This window comes from Heteronotia binoei, chromosome 9, assembly GCF_032191835.1.
Source record: "Heteronotia binoei isolate CCM8104 ecotype False Entrance Well chromosome 9, APGP_CSIRO_Hbin_v1, whole genome shotgun sequence".
NCBI classification, from domain to species: domain Eukaryota; kingdom Metazoa; phylum Chordata; class Lepidosauria; order Squamata; family Gekkonidae; genus Heteronotia; species Heteronotia binoei.
Genome location: NC_083231.1, coordinates 16,359,372 through 16,382,304, shown reverse-complemented (window position 1 = coordinate 16,382,304; position 22,933 = coordinate 16,359,372). Strand labels below are relative to the sequence as shown.

The 22,933-nt window shown below is 47.4% G+C and overlaps 1 protein-coding gene and 1 non-coding gene across 2 annotated transcripts in view; both read right to left on the bottom strand.

Moving 5' to 3' along the window:
- Positions 1–22,933, bottom strand: part of PCDH7 (protocadherin 7) — a 632,827-nt gene that overhangs the window by 589,341 nt on the left and 20,553 nt on the right. The window lies entirely within an intron of this gene.
- Positions 15,943–16,007, bottom strand: TRNAT-UGU (transfer RNA threonine (anticodon UGU)). The gene has a single exon. It is a non-coding gene; the product is annotated as a tRNA-Thr (tRNA).

The window sequence follows — 22,933 nt, the reverse complement described above, 5'->3', positions numbered from 1 at the left end:
GGGGGTAGAGAAATGTCTGCTGGACACTCCATTATTCCCTATGGAGACCAACTCCCATAGGATATAAGGAAGAATTGATCTGTGGGAATCTGGGGCTCGGGGCGAGGGCTGTTTTGTGAGGTAGAGGCACCAAATTTGCAGCATAGCATCCGGTGCCTCTCCCCAAAATACCCTCCAAGTTTCAAAAAAGATTGGTCCAGAGGGTCCCATTCTATGAGCCCCCAAAGAAGGTGCCCCTATCCTTCATTATTCCCAGTGGAGGGAAGGCATTTAAAAGGTGTGCGGTCCCTTTAAATGTTAATGCCAGAACTCCCTTTGGAGTTCAATTATGCTTGTCACAACAACCTTTCTTCTGGCTCTACCCCCAAAGTCCCCAGATATTCCTTGAATTGGACTCGGCAACCCTAATTGAGGTTCCTATGCTCAAGGCTAGGAGGCAGATAAGAATAAGAAAGGCTGACATTCAAAATAACCAGCCAGATTTTGCCTACCAGCCCCTAGTCTAGAACGTTTGAAGTCCAATTTGAAGCACGCATGGCTTTTTTCCAGCTTGGTATTATACAGGCTCGACAGGAACTTGAACAATCTATGTTATCATCTTCCCCTTCTCTTGCTGCCGCCATTTGTTTCTGCCCACAATAACCTTTCCCCGTCTGAAACGAGCCTGCACCGAAATGCTTTTGCAACACATATATTTATGCCACCGTGTCATTTGGGGAATTATCCTAATTATTGCACCAGCAATTTCAAATCTCCAGACAGCAACGGGAGCCAACTTTGCTGGGAACCTATACAAACTCGCCTTTCCAAAGGATCTTTAAGTGCCGTGCTTAAAAAAAAAAAAATCTATGAATGTAGGACGTTATTTATGGCCTTGCCTAAGAGAGCTTTGCTCTCTAATTTAAAACAAAACAACTGTAGCAGAATGTAACAAAAGGCGAAAGCAGGGGTGGGGGAAAGACGGGGGAGGAAGACCTTATACTGTAATACACCTAAACCAATGCATGTTGTAGATCCACGATGCATGGTGCTAGCTGATTATGTGTTTCTGTTTGCTTTCATTTACCAGTTACCCATTTCAACACCTTACATGTATATAAAAAAGGAACACCTCGTAGTAATTAGGGTTTATAGCAATATTTTGTTTGCTACAGCTGTGCCTTTTCAATGGCGAGCTGGAACCAAACAGTAAATCACAAGAGTACATTGCGTACACCTTCAGGGCCTGTTTGTACACTTTGCATACACAACTTGGGTGTGTGTGTGTGTGTGTAGGGATAGGGTCGCCAAGTCCAACTCAGGGAATACCTGGGGACTTTGGGGGTGGAGCCAGGAGACTTTCTCATTCCCTAAAATAAATAAAAATACAGCAGTGCAATTCCCCTGAATAGTATTCATTTCCTTGTCCCCTCCCCGCACCAGCAATTTCAGTAAATGAAAGTGAACACACACTAACAAAGCAGCCCAAATAAACAGAGTTTGCAAGGACATACTTTTGTGATCTCTCTGGGGTTTTATGCACAGGAACTGCTGTATTTCCAACCAACTTCTTCGGACTAGCACAGGCAAAAGAAAAGAGAGAGAGAGGTGGAGTTTTCCTCCATCCCATGAACAGGCTTCTATACAAAAACATCCGGAACAGTGCAAAACAAGCACAGAGTCTGTGCTCTCTCTTGCTCTCTCTCTCACACTTACTGGCTCTGGTTCCTATACAAAGACTTCTGATATGAAAGCAAGCAGAGGGCTCTTTCTTTCTCACACACACACACACACACACACGACTCTGCTGCTGGCCCCTCCCGATGCAGCTTTTACTCCCTGCTCAAATTTAAAGGTGCACACACACATTTTAAAATGCAATGTGTTTGCAGGCTTCTGAACCTGTGGGAGATCTAAAGGCACATGGTGGCTGTGGGGCGGGGCTCCCCCCTACTGGCCAGCTGGCTGGGGGTGGGGTGGAACCTGGAAAACTGGGGGTTCCCCCCAGGGCTGGATCTGGGGGGGGGCAGAGGGGGTGCTTGCCCCGGGCGCCAACATGGGGGGGTGCCAAATTGGGTATGAAGTCCATTCTATTCTATGGGCCCATAAGATAGAATGGGTCCATAAGGGACTAATTTTTTTTTAATTCCCCCCCCCCCTCAAAAAACATATATATGCAGTCACCCACGCTGAAACCGGGTGATTAGAAAGCCTGGGGTGGGAGGAATAATCTCTGCATTAACTTCTAATTCTACCACTTCATGGCAAGTCAGAAGATGGGCACCAGCAGACAGTGAATTCCACCCTTTGCAAGCTAACCTGGTTTGGTAATTATCATCAGACTCCTTTATTCTGTAGTTGACCCCGATTGAGAGGGATGTATAAATGAGATTGGGATGGCAATAAGGCTAGGGGTGCAGGATCTGGGCTGGGAAATTCCAGGAGATTTTAGGGCTGGAGTCTGGGAGGGAAGGGACCTTGGTGGGGAATGATGCCACAGAGTCCACCTTCCAAAGCAACCTCAGAAGCTAAGGAGGGTCAGCCCTGGCTAGTATTTGGAAGGGTGACCTCCAATGAATACCAAGGGTGTGTCGAAGAGCCAGGCAATGGCAAACCACCTCCAACCATCTCTTGCCTTCAAATAGCAAGTCTGGCTCACCATTAATGGTGCAAAATGCGAAAAGAGCTAGAACTTCTGACTGCCAGACAATCTTAGGCTCTCCGGGCTACATGACACACATCGCTGTACAATAATTAAATAATTAATTAGTCCATTTCCATCCGGCTTGTCTAAGGGAACTGAGTTCCACCCATCGGATTTCCAGGAATTTCCCAACCTAGAGTCGGCAACCTTACTTGAAATAAACTCCCGAAATCTGACCGCTTGACGCCTAGGCAACTATTTTTGCCAGACTAACAAATATACACAGGATCATGTATGGACAAAAGCCACATGGAACATTGGTTGCCAGGTCGGATTGCCCTAGCAGCAAGGGAGAAGAAGGGACTTTCTGGGAAAGTTTGTGTGTGTTGGGTGGGGGAAAGAGTGTGACATGTATGTGATGTAATGGCATCACATAGAAGTGACGCCATCATGTCAGTGATGCTCTGCAGCAACACTTTGGTATTTGGGTCAAAACTCTATGGTTACCATAGAGTTTTGACCAAAACACAAGAATGTCACCATGCGACGTTGTCACCGTGGGGATGTCACTCCCATGTAATGTCATTACATCAAGTCTGGGGGTGTGATTTCCCCCCACTGGCCAGCTGGTTGGTGGCAGAGAAGAAGCTCGAAAATTCGGGAACCCCCCCACCCCAACTGGGGGATGGCATTGCTGGTATTGAATGAGTTTGAGCCAAAAAAACAAAAAAGTTTCTAACCACGAGACCTAACGTAAGAAGTTGTCGAGTAAGCCATTTCATTGTTACCCACTCTAAAAAGAACAGCCAGCGCTACTAACCACACGATATCTGATTTATCATTAGCGCAGAAATTCTACCAAGGCAAAAAGCACAAACTGCCTCTGGGCGAGCCATTAGCTAGGGCCCAATTAATTGCAGATTGAAGACACCAGACTTAGATCTGTTCTCGTGCCAGTAATCTGAAACCCTGTATATTGGGTACTCATATTTAAACGCTATTTATTTAGCGGCGGACAATCTGATTAGATGTAATAACAACAAAGCTAACAACGCCCAGCGATGCTGTAGGTCAAATGTAAAGCAAGCGCTTCTAGAGAAAAAAAAAATGCAAAATTAGGGGGGAAATTAAACTAGATATGCTACAAGAAAGGCTATTGCCGAGTAGTCATCTTCCATTTACGGCGAATAAAAATAACATGAATGACCAAAAAAGAGAGCATTTCTACTGTAAATTACTATACACGCATCGCAAAGTATATATTCCGACTTCCTCATCATGCTAAGTCGTTTAAATCCTGAGACTTATTTCATTTATCCCCCCCCCCCTTTGATAACACATGGATTTTCTTTTATCCTTAGTAATTTGCATCAATAGTAGATCATGAAGTCATATAAATACATAAAGCCTTTTAGCAACATTGGATAGAAGGAATCTCCGACACAGGCTTTTATGTTTCTGTAGCATTTATTCACAAGGAAGGTTACCAGTGAATTTTCGGAGTTCGGTTGCTTTATTTGGCTGATGGGAGGCAGGCAGAGATTATACTCTAAATTTAGAGCCGCAGCGTTAAAATAAAAATGCACTGTGTTCCGTGTTAAGATGTTCAATTGGAGCTGTTGTTCGTTCAGCAAAAAAGGGCACCGGGAAGCGAAGGTAGAGCAGTGTTCCCTCTAAGCTGCGGCGTAGGGCTGGCAAGCCCCCAGGCTGGGCAGGGGGAACCTTCCCCAATGTTGCTGGCACAATGACATCACCCGGAAGTGACATCATCACACCGGCAATGCCGTGCGCCGACCGCTCTAGGCGTTTCCGGGAAAACGCTATGGTTTTCCTGGATGCTCTAGCAATTTGGGAGGAAAAACTCTATGGTGCAAAAATTCTCCCGCCGGAGGCCGCGCAGGACTGTGGAGTGTTGTGAGCAAAAAAAATCTACTTTGTGAGCTACTGGAATCAAAGTTGTGAGCTATTGAATAAATTAGTTTGCTTCGGGGTCATTTTTTTCCTGAGCGAAGACAAAAAAATATGTGAACCGGAGGCTAAAAAACCCGTGAGCTAGCTCACACTAGCTCAGCTTAGAGGGAACACTGGATGGGAGATGGTGGCTTGGTTAGAAGGACGATTCCATAGCACCAACCAGGAGCGTCAGCCCTCATTCTTACTAAGGTGATGAGTCTTTCTGGGCTGTACCCAGAGATGCCAGCCTCTGGGTGCTACCTAGGGATACCCTAGAATTACAGCTCATCTCCAGACTACAGAGATCCAGGGCGGTCCCTGCCACTAGGGAAACTAGGCAATTGCCTAGGGTGCCAGTCTTCTAGGGCCTAAAATTAGGTGACCCCTCCATGTAACTCAGTGATTTTATCAATGCGGGGGGGGGGGGGGGGAGGGATGCCAAAAGTTTACAAGTTTAAAAGAGGTTTACATGATTATGCACAGGATAGAGAAGGTAGAGAAAGAAGTCCTTTTCTCCCTTTCTCACAATGCAAGAACCCGTGGGCACTCAATGAAATTGCTGAGCATTCGGGTTCGAACGGATAAAAGGAAGTACTTCACAAAAGGGTGATTAACACATGGCATTCACTGCCACGGGAGGTGGCGGCGGCTACAAGCATAGCCAGCTTCAGGAGGGAACTGGATAAACATATGGAGCAGAGGTCCATCAATGCCTATTAGCCACAGCGTATTGTTGGAACTCTCTGTCTGGGGCAGTGATGCTCTCTATTCTTGGTGCTTGGGAGGGGCAACAGTGGGAAGGCTTCTAGTGTCCTCCTGATGGCTCCTGGGTTGTTGTTTTTTTCAGCCACTGTGTGACACAGAGTGTTGGACTGGATGGGCTGTTGGCCTGATCCAACATGGCTTCTCTTATGTTCTTAAGTTACCCTTGCCTAGGGTGCCAAGACAGTCTAGGGCCGGCCTTGAAGAGATCTGTTCCCCTGGAGAAAATGGCTGCTTTGGAGGCTGGACTCTATGATACTATACCCCACTGGCAGGGTTCCCTCTATGCTGTGTGCAAGAGTGGCCGCTCATTAATACAGGAAGCCCTGCTCAGCAGCAGTCGGGAGCCACACAGGGTCTTATCCTGACCGTGGCCCATTTTAAGATTACAGCAGTTCTATTCTGCTCAGGATGTGAACTGCTCCACTCACTGGGGGACGGAATTAGAGGGAACATTGCCACTGGCAGCCCCTGTCCTCAAACCTCCAGGAGTTTCCCAACATGGCCACCCTATCTAGGGTTGCCAAGTCCAATTCAAGAAATACCTGGGAACTTTGGGGGTGGAGCCAGGAGACTTTGGGGTAGAGCCAGGAGACATTGGGGGTGGAGCCAGGAGCAAGGGTGTGACAAGCATAATTGAACTCCAAAGGGAGTTCTGGCCATCACATTTCAAGGGGCTGCACACCTTTTAAATGCCTTCCTTCCATAGGAAATAATGAAGGATAGGAGCACCTTCATTTGGGGCTCATAGAATTGGACCCCCTGGTCCAATCCTTTTGAAACTTGGAGGGTGTTTTGAGAAGCGGCACTGGATGCTACACTGAAAATTTGGTGCCTCTATCTAAAAAAGCAGCACTCCCCCAGAGCCCCAGATACCAGCAGATCAATTTTCCATTATTTCCTGTGGGAATAATAGACTTCCCAGAAGACATCTCCCTCCCCCGCCCCACTTTCTGATGACCCTGAAGTGGAGGGAGGGCCTCCAAATCGGGGGATCCCCTGCCTCCACCTTGGGATTGGCAGCTCTAAGTGCTATATAATGATACAGGTCGCTTATGGTTGAACACTGCTCTATTAAAAGAAAGGACTCTCCACATCTCAGAAAGAAAGTTACTCTGGACCAAAAATGAGATGTCCGAGAGAAGGTATGTGAGAAGTGGGGAGAGAGTTGATTCGAGACACATTCCTTCAGAAGCACTGCTGGCCACACACACAGATTTACCATCTTAGTGAAGAAACTAGGCCATTGTCTTTACAGGAGGACACACAGAGCTAGATTGTTCCCTAGCAACGTGAGCCTACTGAGGTCATCCTGAAACATCAGGGAGGAGTGTAGATAGTCATAGCCAACTTCCTGTACCATCTCCCCTGTTTCTTATGCCCCTCCCTTCAAGCCAGAAACTGATGATCCCAGCTCGGTGATGGTGACAAAGGTACAGATAGACAGCAGCCATTGATTTCGTTTTACTTTATTTATAACGCTGTTTTCATCCCAAAGGGAACCCCAAGCGACCTGCATCATTCTTCTCTTCCCCATTTTATCCGACAACAACCCTGCGAGGAAGATTAAGTTGAGAGGATGTGACTGGCCGAAGGTCATCCATCAAGTTTCCCTGGCTTGGAATCAAGTCAGAATTCGAACCTGGATTTTCCAGGTCCTAGTATTACAATTTTACCCTGATGGCAAGGGATATATCATGACTGATTCCGCAGTAGCAGTTGATCCACCCTTGGGCTTCTGCTTTTCCCAGCTCTACCAATTGATTCCTCACCAGTTGCTGCACAACCGCATTTTCACCTGCACCTCCTTCCAGTTTCCCCTGCATCTTCTTGATCTTGGTTTTTAAAGATCAGGAAGACATAGGGGAAATTGGAAGGAGACATGAGTCAGAATGTGGCCATGAAGCTGGTGGGAAATCAATTGGCTGAGAAGAAGAAAACTGCAGATTTATAGCCCGCTCTTATCTCTGAATCAGAGCAGCTTACAATCTCCTTTACCTTCCTCCCCTACAACGGACACCCTGTGAGGTGGGTGGGGCTGAGAGGGCTCTTACAACAGCTGCCCTTTCAAGGACAACCTCTGCCAGAGCTATGGCTGACCCAAGGCCATTCCAGCAGCTGCAAGTGGAGGAGTAGGGAATCAAACGCAGTTCTCCCAGATAAGAGTCCGCACACTTAACCACTACACCATACCGGCTCTCCCTACACCAAACTGACTCTCCAGGCAGAGCAGAAGCCCAAGGGTAGAGCAACACTTACTGTGGAATCAGTCCATGCAGTCCATGTTGTCCTTTCTCATGAAGTTCAAATTCATCAAAGGAGATCCAGTTCCTGTTCTCCCAACTATTTGACGCTGGACAGCTTTCCATTAGAAACAGGGGCATGCCTTGCATGGCCTCCTCCTTACAGACAGGGGTGGCCAAACTTGCTTAACATGAGCCGCATAGAATATATGCCAGATGTTTGAGAGCTGCAAGACATGAACTTCAGATGCTGGAGGGAGGGAGGGAGGGAGGGAGGGAGGGAAGGAAGGAAGGAAGGAAGGAAGGAAGGAAGGAAGGAAGGAAGGAAGGAAGGAAGGAAGGAAGGAAGGAAGGAAGGAAGAAGGAAGGAAGGAAGGAAGGAAGGAAGGAAGGAAGGAAGGAAGGAAGGAAGGAAGGAAGGAAGGAAGGAAGGAAGGAAGGAAGGAAGGAAGGAAGGAAGGAAGGAAAATAGATTGGTGGAAGAAAGTGATGCTAAAAAAAAACCAACTTGAACTTTAAATGCATTCTCCATGGACAAGTGACTTACAGAGACAAATGCCTTCTGCAGACCAGCCGATGGGGCAGTGGGGGCTTTGAGAGCCACCCAATCTGTGTGAAAGAGTCACAGGTGGCTCCTGAGTTGCAGTTTGGTCACTCCTGCTTACAGAGCATCCTCCTAGCCAAGAACTGACTCAGTTTATGCCACTGAACTTGTTGTTATTCTGCCAGCCCCCGGGGAACTCCCAGTTCAACTGCAGCACCTGAACTGTTATTGCTTGCTCTTTCTTTTTTCCTATATTGCACTATTATGCTGCGTTGTAATTTTATGATCTTTTGGCCTCTTTATTGTTATTCCCCCTCCTGCCAAAAAAAAAACCAAAACCAAATTATGTGCTGCCTAGAGAGCTCTTGGGTCCCTCTTGTACCTTGATTAGGACGGATACGCGCTTAGAAATAAATCTGAAAGAAGGGGAGATAAGTGGCACCTTCTCGCGACAATCGGGGAGGACAGAGATTAGAATCTACGAAGAGATGGTTGGGAGTATTCTTTGGAGGCAGGGGCACGCTTCTCAAACATTCCCAAGGGGTGTCCTGCTTTCTGCGAATCGCTTGTGCCTCTTACATGCTACGTGTGGGCAGCAATCAGTCTGCCAAGCACGGGGGGTAAATGGCAAATCCCAACACTTATTACTGCATTAAATAGTCCGGGCCAGCCCTGTCACCAAGCAGACTAGGTGATTGTAGGGTTGCCAAGTCCCCTGCGTTCGCCATAAAGTTTCCCCTCCTAAATGGCTAGAGCATCCGAGAAAACAATAGCGTTTTCCCAGAAATGCCTAGAGTGGTCGCCGCACGCTGTCTCCAGCGGGTCGGGAACCCGCCGGCGACGGATTGGCAGCCCTAGGTGATTGTCTAGGGTGCTGACCTTCTGAGAGAGACAAATTGGGCATCCTCCCGTGTGATTTAGTGATGTTATCAGTGCAGGGGGCTGCACCAGAAGTTAGCCACCTGTAGGGGATGGGAGGGTAGGATTGCCAGTTCCAGGTTGGGAACTCCTGGAGATTTGGGGGTTGAGCCTGGAGAAGACAGAGACCCCAAGGACAACTGAGATGAGCTCTCCCAGAAGCTGTCCTTTCAAGGACAGTGCCGTGAGAGCTATGGCTGACCCAAGGCCATTCCAGCAGCTGCAAGTGGAGGAGTGGGGAATCAAACCCGGTTCTCCCAGATAAGAGTCTGTACACTTAACCACCACACCAAAATAAAGTGCAGAATCATATCATCCCAAAACCATCCCCGCCCCGGTCCGTGGAAAAATTGCCTTCCATAAAACCAGTCCCTGGTGCCAAAAAGGTTGGGGACCACTGGCTTAGTCCAAGAAAAATGTTCTTAGGATCCTACCGCTTGACTGTTTTATAGATCTACATTGCTTATTAATTGCTGCCATCTGCTTTACAAACCAGATTGATTGCATCGGTATGGTTTAAAACGAACAAAACGAAAACTCTCTGTTTCATGGAAGCCTGGATATTAAATCCGTAGGGTATTCGGAAATACAGGAAGTGAACATTAAATATACAGCAAATGAATGGCAAACGTGAGCAGTAGCTGTCTGATGCAGCCTTTCTCTTGGCAGCAAGCAAAAAGGAGCTGCCGAAAATGCTTCCCGAGGAGTTTTATGAATGAGCTGGCTAAATCTATCCGACAGTTATCACCTACGATCAGAGCTGAGGATTGCCGCATGAGCATCTAGTGGCCTGTTGTTAAAGAGGTCTTTCGGGTTCGGATGCAATTACTCCCACTGACCAAGTTTTCACAAGTTATTTCGGAAGGAAATAAACACTTCTGAAGGTCTCCGTTATTGCTTTTCTCCCTTTCTGATTTGGCAATCCTTATATAATCCCAAAAGTAATAAACTGTTCAAGTTTTGGAGGGGGGGAGATTGCACTGTAGATAGCATTGACAATTCTGAGTAGGGAAATTTTTGGAGATTTGGGGGTGGAGCCTGGGGAGAGCATCGTTTGTGGAGGGGTGGGAGCTCAGCAGGCATGTGATGCCATAGAGTCCATCCTCCAAAGTATCCATGTTCTCCAGGAGAACTGGTTTCTATAACCTAGAGTAGGGGTGGCCAGACTTGCTTGACAAAAGCCACATAGAATAAACAGCTGATATCTGAGAGCTGCAAAACATTAACAAACATTACACACATGTCTATATTAAAATTCTTTACACAGATAGATAAAATACTTATGCATGCCCTTTGCAATACAACCATGCTAGAAGGGGAGTTTTTTTTAAAAGCTGGGACTAACAGTCCCCATAAGACCAGCATAGGGAAAGGTTAGGGAATTATTTTATGGCATCAGTGGGAGAAGGGAACATGTATGTGCTGTATACATCACTGACCACCATTTGCATCATTATGCACCTCTCCTTGCCTTGACAGCAAGGTTAGTAAATTCAGAAATAGTTGCCTAACTATGGGTCAGCACTCAGAGGCTGACTGAGGTCCAGATGATAAGCAAGCTTACTTAAGAGTAAGCCTGCACTGAGTTCCTCCTTGACCTCTGAGAGCTGCACAATGTGTGTGAAACAGCTGCGTGTGGCTCCTGAGCCGCAATTTGGCCACTCCTGGTTTAGAAATTGGTTATAATTCCAGAAGAAGCCCAATCCCCACTTGGAGGCTGGCAACCCTAACTAGGCTTGCCAAGTCCCCTGCCTTGTACCATAGAGTTTTCCCTCCCAAATGGCCAGAGCGTCTGGGAAAACCGTAGAGTTTCCCCAGAAACGCCTAGAGTGGCCACCGTCGCGATGATGTCACTTCTGGGTCCAATGTGAGCCACTGGGTTGGGAACCTCCCGGGCGGGGGAACCCGTGCCCCGACCGGGGGCTTCACAGCCCTATCCCTAACAGATTAAAAAATGACAAAATACGAATATCCTTATCCTGTGTTAAGGCACAAAGAACCATGAAACTGGTTGAAAACTGAGAAGAGTTGCTTAAGAGACCCGCTATCTGAGTATCAATCCAGAATTATGCCAGTGACCGCCAGTTGTAGGCAACAAGGCCATCTCAATGCATAAAGACGGGAGTTTAGATTGCATAAAGTAATAAATGTCTCTGGATTGAGAGCACTGTTTTTTTTTCCCAGAGCTGGGTGTAAATTGGCTTCCATGCAAGTATTCTGTCATAACAAGGATGGCATTTGAGCTGATATATTTGCTGTTTTGGAGAGCAGCTGAGTGAAAATATTTTTTTTCCTCAGTTTCAGCTGCAGAAAATCATAAACTCCGCCGATATCGCCAGATGTAAGTAACAGCAGCAAGCCAGAGAACTTGGCTCCAGTTACAAACTTCTGCTTAATGCCAGTTGTGGGCTCAACCGCTAGATTAACAGCTTTGATTATGACATTTAGGTCCCTGGGTTTATGTTAGGCTGAACTGCCCCCTGCCCAGCCCATACTGCCCAGGCTAGCTGGATCTCTCACCAGATCTCAGAAGCTAAACAGGGTCAGCCCCGGGCTTCTAGTGTCTTGGCCCCACTGGTGGACCTCCTGATGGTGCCTGGGGTTTTTGGCCACTGTGTGACACAGAGTGTTGGATTGGATGGGCCATTGGCTTGATCCAACATGGCTTCTCTTATGTTCTTCTGTGACACAGAGTGTTGGACTGGATGGGCCATTGGCTTGATCCAACATGGCTTCTCTTATGTTCTTATGTGACACAGAGTGTTGAACTAGATGGGCCATTGGCCTGATCCAACATGGCTTCTCTTATGTTCTCATGTGACACAGAGTGTTGGACTGGATGGGCCATTGGCCTGATCCAACATGGCTTCTCTTATGTTCTTATGTGACACAGAGTGTTGGACTGGATGGGCCGTTGGCCTGATCCAACATGGCTTCTCTTATGTTCTTATGTGACACAGAGCGTTGGACTGGATGGGCCATTGGCCTGATCCAACATGGCTTCTCTTATGTTCTTATGTGACACAGAGCGTTGGACTGGATGGGCCATTGGCCTGATCCAACATGGCTTCTCTTATGTTCTTATGTGACACAGAGCGTTGGACTGGATGGGCCATTGGCCTGATCCAACATGGCTTCTCTTATGTTCTTATGTGACACAGAGCGTTGGACTGGATGGGCCATTGGCCTGATCCAACATGGCTTCTCTTATGTTCTTATGTGACACAGAGCGTTGGACTGGATGGGCCATTGGCCTGATCCAACATGGCTTCTCTTATGTTCTTATGTGACACAGAGCGTTGGACTGGATGGGCCATTGGCCTGATCCAACATGGCTTCTCTTATGTTCTTCTGTGACACAGAGTGTTGGACTGGATGGGCCATTGGCCTGATCCAACATGGCTTCTCTTATGTTCTTATGTCATGCAGGATGGATTTCATACAGGGCCACGTCCTCAGGAAAAGGGGATTTCAACTTGTCCTTTCCATTCCCTAAGGTGGCCAGGTCCCACTCAGGAAATATCTGGGGACTTCAGGGTTGGAGCCAGGAGCAAGGTTGTGACAAGCATGGTTGCGCTCCAAAGGGAGCTCTGGCCATCACATTTTAAAGAGACTGCAGTCCTTGTAAATGTCTTCCTTCCATTGGAAATAATGGCGGATAGGAGTGCCTTATTTAGAGTCTCATAGAATTGAGCCCCCAGGTCCAATCTTTTTGAAACTGGGGGGCAGGGAGTGAGGAAAGGCTGTAGATGCTATGCAGAAAACTTGGTGCCTCTGTCTCAAAAAGCAGTCCCTCCAGAGCCCCAGAGACCCTCAGATTGATTCTCCATTATACCCTATGGAGCTTCCCTTCCCCCCCCTCGCTTTCTGATAACCCTGAAGGGGGGGGGAGAGCCTCCAAACCAAGGGATCCCCTGCCCCCAAAGAAATCAGATTCTCCGAAATGCTATTAGAACTCGGGAGGGTGTGTGTGTCTCTTGTCGTTCATAATCGCAATTTCTCTTGAGAAAATGGTAACTCCCTTTTCTCCCAAGCAAAACTTGCAGACCCCGCGGATGTTTTTTTGAGTTTAAGTGACACGCAGCAAGACTGGATCATGGATGCGCAACTCTGATTTGGCTGAGAGAGAGAGAAAGAGAGAGAGTTCACCTGCGCGTATCCGGGCTTCTAATTAGCTTCACCTTGAAAGTGACTTTTCTGATTAAGCACTGCATCTTGGTTAGAAACCAGCAAGTTGTCTGCCACCCATGGCAACCAGAAAGGTTGCGTCTACATACCTGACTCTATATAAATATATAACAGTGCTGTTGTGGGAAGGGTGCACGAATGTACAGACTTCATCTCAGAATACAATCTCGGAAATACGAACAACCACGACCTTGACTTGAAAGATTATAGTAACAAGGATTGCAAGATATCCATTCTCAGGGATTTTTTTTTTTTGGTAGAAAAAGCCCAGCAGGGACTCATTTGCATATTAAGCCACACTCCTAAATGTCACCATTGTTTCACACAAGGCTTTTTTTTTGGTAGAAATAGCCTAGCAAGAACTCGTTTGCATATTAGGCCACACCCCTTGATGTCATCATTGTTTCACACAGGGCTTTTTTGTAGAAAAAGCCCAGCAGGAACTCATTTGTATATTAGGCCACACCCCCGATGTCAACATTGTTTCACACAGGGCTTTTTTTGTAGAAACAGCCCAGCAAGAACTCGTTCGCATATTAGGTTGCACCTCCTGATGTCACCATTGTTTCATTACAGGGCTTTTTTATAGAAAAAGTCCAGCAGGAATTTATTTGCATATTAGGCCACACACCCTGACACCAAGCCAGCCAAAACTGAATTCCTGTGCATTCCTGCTCAAAAAAGCCCTGCCCATTCTTGTGCATTTTTTTGGGGGGAGGCACTCAATACAGAATGGGGAACTAATTTGAGTTTGCAAGTCACCTTTCAATCAAATGATATGGTCAATAGATGTTAAGCCGCTACCCGAGCTCTTGTGTTAAAGTTGGGAATCGTTCCCATAACCCCACAAGAGCACCGATGAATAGCGGCAACATGCTATTTTACAGAATGGCAAACCTTTGATTTTTTCCGGCTGGGTATTATTTCGCTGGCACAGGTGATAATTAAGACTCGTTTTAGCGATGCTACTTTCGTTCTCGGCAAGATGCAACCTTTAGCACAAACGCTTCCATTCTCCTAAATGTGCGGTTCCCTTACAAAAAGATGTTGTCCTCCTCTTCCACACATAACCCCCTTTCACATGGCCAAACAGGGAAATAAAGGGATTGGGAAAGGAAAGGGAAGGAGGCACAGGAGAATTACTTAACCAGAGAAAAGAAATTATTATTTCAACCCGATACACTGTTCAGTTTTCTCACAATACGTAGTTCATATCGAAATCAGATAGAGGCAACGCTTCCTCTAAGCCAGGGGTGTCAAACTCATTTGTTACGAGGGACAGATCTGACATAAATGAGATCTTGTTGGGCCAGGTCATGCCGGGCCAGGCCATGTGTGAACCTATTTAAGTTTAGGTAGCAGAGATATAAGCTTTTTAAAGGACACAGGCAAACATCATTAAATATATATATATATATATATATATATATATATATATATATATATATATATATATATATATATATATATATATATATATATATATATATATATATATATATATATATTTAAAAACCCTTAAGATAAAACATGCTTAAAACATTAGCACTTGTTCTTAAAAGTGCTTTCCCCCCCTATTTCTCCTGTGGGATCCAGAGAACTGGGCAAAGGAAGCTCTGGCTCTTTCCCTCCCCAGGGGACCAGGAGGGGGAGGAGCCTCAACCAATGGAGAAAATGGAGGCTTTGCTCTGTAGCTCCTGTGTGATTGAGCAAGCCTGGCAAAGCGAGCTGAGATGCAGAAGGAAGCAAGAAAGAGGGAGAAGGAAGCAGGCAAGAGCCAGTTGTCAGGGGCCGGAGAGAAGCCCTCCGGGGGCCTGATTCGGCCCCTGGGCTGCACATTTGACACCCCTGCTCTAAGCTGTGGACTGTGGAGTCTTGTGAGCAAAAATTCAACTCTATGAGTTACTGGCATTAAAGTTGTGACTGAGCGATTAGGCTGCTGCATAAATTAGTTTGCTCTGGGGCCATCCTTCCTGAGCCAAGACAAAACACGTGAGCCGAAGACTAAAAAACTGTGAGCTAGCTCACACTAGGTCAGCTTAGGGAGAACCCTGGATAGAAGCCTCCTTGAAGCTTTCCAGCCCCAAACTCTTTCCTCAGGAACAAGGAAGGATGGATCCTTACAAGGAGCAAACATGCCACACTTCTGCGGAGTTGGATCCCACTCCGTGTCTGCTCACATCTGAAACGGGAAACCACACGGAGCAGACAGGTGCCGTGTCGGAATTGAGGCCACAGCAGCAGAGACCACGTGCTCGAAACAATCCCCTCAACGCTCCTCATAAATGGCAATCTCAGGAACTCTTTCCTGATCATAAGCCCCACAGAATAAAACAGGACTCACTTCCAGGTAGACCTGTCAGGGATCCTGGCCTCACACTTCCAAAATTGTGTGGTGCAGCATGGGACTGGGTCCATGAGGAGGCAGATAGCGCCAATGGTGCAAGCCTTTTTTTGTAGCAGGAATCCTTTGCATTTTAGACCCCCCCCCCCCTCCGATGTAGCCAATCCTCCTGAAGTTTACAGTAGAGCCTGTATTTAGAGCTCTGTAAGCTCTTGGATGGTTGGTTACATCATATGAACATATGAAGCTGCCTTATACTGAATCAGACCTTTGGTCCATCAAAGTCAGTATTGTCTTCTCAGACTGGCAGCGGCTCTCCAGGGTCTCAAGCTGAGGTTTTTCACACCTATTTGCCTGGACCCTTTTTTGGAGATGCCAGGGATTGAACCTGGGACCTTCTGCTTACAAAGCAGATGCTCTACCACTGAGCCCGTCCCTCCCATGAACATAAGAGAAGCCATGAACATAAGAACATAAGAGAAGCCATGTTGAATCAGGCCAATGGCCCATCCAGTCTAACACTCTGTGTTACGCAGTGGCCAAAAAAACCCCACACCAAGTGCCATCTAGAGGTCCACCAGCGGGGCTAGAAGCCCTTCCACTGTGCCCCTCCCAAGCACCAGAATACAGAGCATCACTGCCCCAGACAGGGAGGACTCTGCTTAACTAAATCAGACCCTGGGTCCATCAAAGTCAGTATTGTCTACTCAGACTGGCAGCAGCTCTCCAGAGTCTCAAGCTGAGGTTTTTCAAAGCCTATTGGCCTGGACCCTTTTTAGTTGGAGATGCTGGGGATTGAACCTGGGACCTTCTGCTTCCCAAGCAGATGCTCTTCCACTGAGCCACCGTCCCTCCCTCAGGGGCGTTTAGCCTAATATGCAAAGGAGTTCCTGCTGCAAAAGAAACCCTGGGTATGAACATTAACCAAACCTGCATTTTGATTACAGTCAGGGGTCATATCATAGCAAAAGAGGTTCCGGAGCTCATTAGTACAACTCATTAGCATAACTCATTGGCAGATGCCACACACCCCCTGACATCACAGAAGGTGTACTAAATTAGATCAAGTCAGCAGCTACCTTAAAATGCCTCGTGAATTAGAATTGTCATAATCACCCCTTATTCTCATTATACTTTTTAAATGGCTTTTCTCCTATCTGGTCACAGTGGCATGATGATTCCCATCTGCCAGCTTTATATGTTTTGGTTATGCTCCAATTTTTTTTGTGTGTGTGTGTGTGTGTGTGAGGGAAAATATTAGAAAGTTTGTCAAATCTTAGAGTTCAGCAAAATTGTCGCAAGGAGTTTGAACAATGGAGCCCAGAAAGAAAGGGGTTTTTTTGGGGGGGAGGGGGCCGAATAGGAAAGAAAGAACACAATAAAATTTAGAGGTTCCGGAGCTCTGCTCCTATGAGCTCCTGCTCAAAATGAGGCCTGGTTACAGTTTAAAGGTAAAGGTAGTCCCCTGTGCTAGCAACGTTTTCACAGCAGTCTTTTTACAGGGTGATTTGTCATTGCCTTCCCCAGTCCTCCACACTTTCCCTCCAGCAAACTGGGGACTCATTTTACCGACCTCGGAAGGATGGAAGGCTGAGTCAACCTTGAGCCGGCTACCTGAACCCAGCTTCTGCCGGGATCGAACTCAGGTCGTGAGCAGAGAGCTCGGACTGCAGTACTGCAGCTTTACTACTCTGTGCCACAGGGCTCTTGTTCCATCTGTACCTTGTGGCTAATACCCACTGATGGACCTCTGCTCCATATGTTTATCCAATCCCTTCTTGAAGCTGTCTATGCTTGCAGCCGCCACCACCTCCTGTGGCAGTGAATTCCATGTGTTAATCACCCTTTGCGTGAAGAAGTACTTCCTTTTATCTGTTCTAACCCAACTGCTCGGCAATTTCATTGAGCGTCCACGAGTTCTTGTATTGTGAGAAAAGGAGACAAGTGCCTCTTTCTTGGATCCAATCAACTACGCTGCTGGTGAAAAAAGAGAGGGAGTCTACTTTGGCTACCCAAAAAGCTTTGCTGGGGCTCATAGGACCTGTGTGGTCATAAACCTCTGAGTGAGGAGGTCTTTAGTAAGGAGGGGAATTGGCCAAGACTGAAAAAACTGACTGGTCCCAGTACCCAGTATGTCTACCAAAAAGAAGAGGAATGATCATTTTAACCACTACAAAAACAAAAACCTGACAATGAAAAAAAAATGAAAAAAATGTCAGTGTGAGCTCCCCAAAATCCTACTGAACAATATCAAACAAGACCCTGTTCTTGCCAGTTTGGTGTAGTGGTTAAGTGCATGTACTCTTATCTGGGAGAACCGGGTTTGATTCCTCACTCCTCCACTTGCACCTGCTGGAATGGCCTTGGGTCAGCCATAGCTCTGGCAGAGGTGTCCTTGAAAGGGCAGCTGCTGTGAGAGCCCTCTCCAGCCCCACCCACCTCACAGGGTGTCTGTTGTGGGGGAGGAAGATAAAGGAGATTGTGAGCCGCTCTGAGACTCTTCGGAGTGGAGAGCGGGATATAAATCCAATATCTTCTTCTTCTTCTTCTCTGTCTCATTGACTTTACCCAAAGACCTTCTGATCTGAGTCGGTCTGTAAAACTCCCTTAACTGAAGAAATGCCGTACAAAGTTCTTAAATCCTGGGGCATTCAAGAAGAAACTGTAAACCCAGGGCTTTTTTTGTAGCAGGAACTCCTTTGCATATTAGGCCACACACCCCTGATGTAGCCAAACCTCCAAGAACTTCCAGGGCTCTTCTTACAGGGCCTACTGTAAGCTCTTGGAGGATTGGCTACATCAGAGGGGGTGCAGCCTAATAGGCAAAGGAGTTCTTGCTACTTAAAAAGCCCTGTGCAAACCTGTTTGTAATGTAAAATGTAGTGGGATGAAAACTCATCATAGAAACGTAACGGATGCAAATCTGGCAAGATATGCAAGCAGCCAGGGCCAGCCACTGGGCAAACCAGGCAATTGCTTAGGGCGCCGGCCATCGAGGGGCGCAGAATTGGGTGCCCCCATTTGATTCAGTGACATTATAGGAGTCAAGTGGCACCTTTAAGGCCAACTTAGTTTTATTCAGAACGTCAGCTTTCGTGTGCTCTAAGCACACTTCATCAGACGAGGAATCCGGCACAGTGAGCAGAGCCACGCGTAGCTGGTAGGCGGTGGCTCAGAATGCAAAAATGGTACACATTTAAGATCCAATGACAGACTAGTAAAATTCTCTGGTAGGCGGCGGTTTAGAATGCAGATGGTACAAATTTAACATCCAATGACAGAACAGTAAAATTAACAAACGGAGCAAACCTTTGATCTGGGTAGCATGAGCATGCGAAACCAATAAAGCAGTAATATGTCAAAATGTGTGAATGCCTGTTCCCCGGGGCCAAAAGGAAGACATTTCTATCTCAGAAGCTTTGCCATCCAACTAATTTACCTTTTAACACGTCACATACATATATTAGGGTTTGTAGAATCTTTCGGGATCAAGTGCCGTGTTCTACTGGAGAAAGTTTTCCTTCCAGACGTTTCGTTCTCAGCTGCGGAGAACATCCTCAGTGGCGTTGCAGCCGGAGCAGGCGCTCTGACCTTCTTGGCTGCTGTGCGTTGAGTGGGGCCAGGGCTGCTGGAGAGCTGCTATTTGTAGGCTGGAGGGGGTGTGATGAAAAGGCAATTGGTTTGTGGATGTGCCCATTGTGTGGTGGGGCTTCCTGGAAGGGTAGTGATAAGGAAACTGGCTGCTGAATGTGACCATTGTTCTGTATTAATTGCTGGGAAGATTGGAAGCTGAGAACGAAACGTCGGGAAGGAAAACTTCTCCAGTAGAACATGGCACTTGATCCCGAAAGACTCTACAAACCCTAATGATGCTACCAGCCGTGAAAACCTGAAATCTTTGATAACATACATATAGTTTGCCATTAGAAGGAAAATACATTAAAATATAGTGGGAGATGGGTTCAAGATATGTAATGGGATAAACAGCCAATATCCCTGTTTGGGTATGTCAATGCAGCTAAAAGAGAAATACATTTGACCGTGCGGGGAGGGGGAGGGAGCCAGAAGGGATATAAGGGGGAGGGGGAGGGAGCCAGAAGGGATAGAAATCGAATGAAATAAATAAAGAAGTTAGTCTTGTCTAGGGTGCCAGACAATCTAAGCCTGGTCCTTGGGTTGCCAATCCCCAGGTGGGGGCAGGGGATCCCCTGGTTTGGAGGCCCTTCCCCTGCTTTAGGCTCATCAGAAAGCGGGGGAGGGAAATATCTGCTGCACATTGCATTATTCCCTATGGAGACCGATTCCCATAGGGTATAATGGAGAATTGCTCTGCGGGTATTTGGGGCTCTTAGAAGAAGAAGAAGATATTGGATTTATATCCCGCCCTCCACTCCGAAGAGTCTCAGAGCGGCTCACAATCTCCTTTCCCTTCCTCCCCCACAACAGACACCCTGTGATGTGGGTGGGGCTGGAGAGGGCTCTCACAGCAGCTGCCCTTTCAAGGACAACCTCTGCCAGAGCTATGGCTGACCCAAGGCCATTCCAGCAGGTGCAAGTGGAGGAGTGGGGAATCAAACCCGGTTCTCCCAGATAAGAGTCCGCACACTTAACCACTTCACCAAACTGGCTCTCTACACCAAACTGGCTCTCTGGTGGGGCTCTGGTGGGGGGGGGGGGCTGCTTTTTGAGGCAGAGGCACCAAACTTGCAGCATAACATTCAGTACCTCTCCACAAAACACCCTCCAAGATTGGAGCAGGGAATCCAGTTATGTGAGCCCCAGAAGAAGGCGCCCCTATTCTTCATTCTTTCTAATGGAGGGAAGGCATTTGAAAGGTGTGCGGCCCCTTTAAATGTGATGGCCGGAACTCCCTTTGGAGTTCAGTTATGCTTGCTTCTGGCTCCACCCCCAAAGTCCCCAGATATTTCTTGAATTGGACTTGGCAACCCTACCCGGTCCTGCAAGTGCCCCAGCGTTTTATTTTTTTTAAAAAAAACACCACTGCTAAAAATACCCACTCAAGAAAGCATCCACTCCGGGCATGCCATTTCAAAGACATCCATTAAAATGCCTTTAAGAAGGCCTGGATTGCTGGAGGAGTGTTGGAAGGGCTCCGGCCAACGTAATCTAAATCAGATTGTAAATCAGCTTCTTAAATCCGGTCTTTTCTCCGTCACTTATCGAGAGCCGCAACAGACAACGAAGGAATGCGCTTTTTAAAACCGAGAGGAGATCCTGGCGCCTTTTATGGCCGACTTTAAAAGCAGCCGAGATTTTATTTGAGGACGCAGGCTTCTCTGGCTGTAAACTTAACCAGGCAAACTAGCGACAGACGCCGGGATGCTGAGCTGATAAGCAAGAAAACAACCTCCAGGCATTCTGGGATGCACTCATGTTTGTGCTTTTCTCTTAAGCAATCACGGTGCCAGCACTCACAGAAAAGCCTGCACTGACTTTCAACCTCCCCCCCATCCCACCCCAGGACTTTGGAGAGCCCAGAAAAGGTGCCAGTAGGGTTGCCAACCTCCAGGTGGTACCTGGAGGCATCCTGCTGTTACAAATGACCACTAGACAATAGACATCTGTATCCCTGGAGAAAATGGCTGCTTTGGTGGGTGGGTTCCATGGCGTTGTGCCTTGCGGAGGTCCCTCCCCTCCCCAAAGCCTGCCCTTCCCTGCCCCCCCCCTCCCCAAAAGATCTCCAGATGTTTCCCAACCCAGAAGCAACAACAGCCTTAAGTACCAGGGATAGGGTTGCCAAGTCCAACACAAGAAATCTCTGAGGCCTTTGGGGGTGGAGCCAGGAGCAAGGGTGTGACGAGCATGGTTGAATTCCAAGGGGAGTTCTGGCCATCACATTTCAAGGGACCACATGCCTTTTAAATGCCTTCCCTCCATTTAGAGTAACGAAGGATAGGGACACCTTCTTTGGGGGTCCATAGAACTGGACCCCCTGGTCCAAACTTTTTGAAACTTGGGGAGGGGGGTGTTTTGAAGAGAGGCGCCAGATGCTATGCTGAAAATTTTGTGCATCTGCCTCAAGAAACAGCCCCCTCCCCGAGCCCCAGATACCCTCAGATCAATTCTCCATTATACTCTATGGGAATTGGTCTCCATAGAGGATTATGGAGTGCTCAGCAGACATTCCCCCCCCAGCACTTTCTGATGACCCTGAGGTGGGGGGAGGGATTCCAAACTGGGGGATCCCTTGCCCCCAACTGGGGATTGGCAACCCTAACCATGGAGTACCATCTCTTTCGCACACACACACACCACACAAAGCCAAGATTTACACACAATCCATTCAAGTTGTGGAGGTCCACATCTCTAAAAGTAGGGTGCTGTCATAGGGAGAGAGTTCGTCTGGATTGTGGACCAGAGGTCCACCTCGTCCACCATTCTGCTTCCAGCAGTGGCTGACCAGATGCCTCTAAGAAGCTTTAAAAAGAAGACGACCGTAGATTTATACACCAGCATTCTCTCTGAATCAGAGTCTCAGTGTGGCTTACAATCTCCTTTACCGTCCTGCCCCACACCAGACACTCTGTGAGGTGGGTGAGGCTGAGAGAGCTCTTACAGCAGCTGCCCTTTCAAGGACAACTCTTGTGAGAGTTATGGCTGACCCAAGGCTATTCCAGTAGGTGCAATGGGGAATTGATCCGCAGGTATCTGGGGTTCTGGGGAGGATGTTCTTTGAGGTAGAGGTACCAAATTTGCAGCATAGCACCTGATGCCTTTCCTCAAAACACCATCCAAGGTTCAAAAGGATTGGACCAGGGGGTCCAATTTTATGAGCCCTCAAAGAAGGTGCCCCTATCCTTTATTATTTCTAATGGAGGGATTGAAAGGTGTGCAGTCCCTTTCAATGCGATTATGAGAACTCCCTTTGGAGTGCAATTGTACTTGTTCCAACCTTGCTCATGACTCCACCCCCAATGTCTCCTGGCCGCACCCAAGAGACTCCTGGCTGCATCCCCAAAGTCCACAGAGATTTCTTGAATTGGCCATGGCAACCCTAAAAAGCAGCTACCACATATTTGTAGGCCCTTTCCTAGACCCCTCTTGCCAGCTTGACAAGATCCAGTGCTAATTCATGGGACCTCAGGGTCTGAACTCATTTTGCCCGTCTTCAGGTGCTGGCTGGAGATCTCCCAGAATTACAGCTAGTCTCCAGATTATGAAGATCAGTTCCTCTGGAGAACATGCCTGCTTTGGAAAGGTGGACTCTGTGGCATTATAGCCCACTGAGAAACCTTCCCAAGTCCCCCCTCCCCCCCAGGCTCCAGGGTCAAGACTGTCTTGACACCCTGGGCAAGGCTAACTTCTGCACCCCCTGCACTGATAACATCACCGAGTCA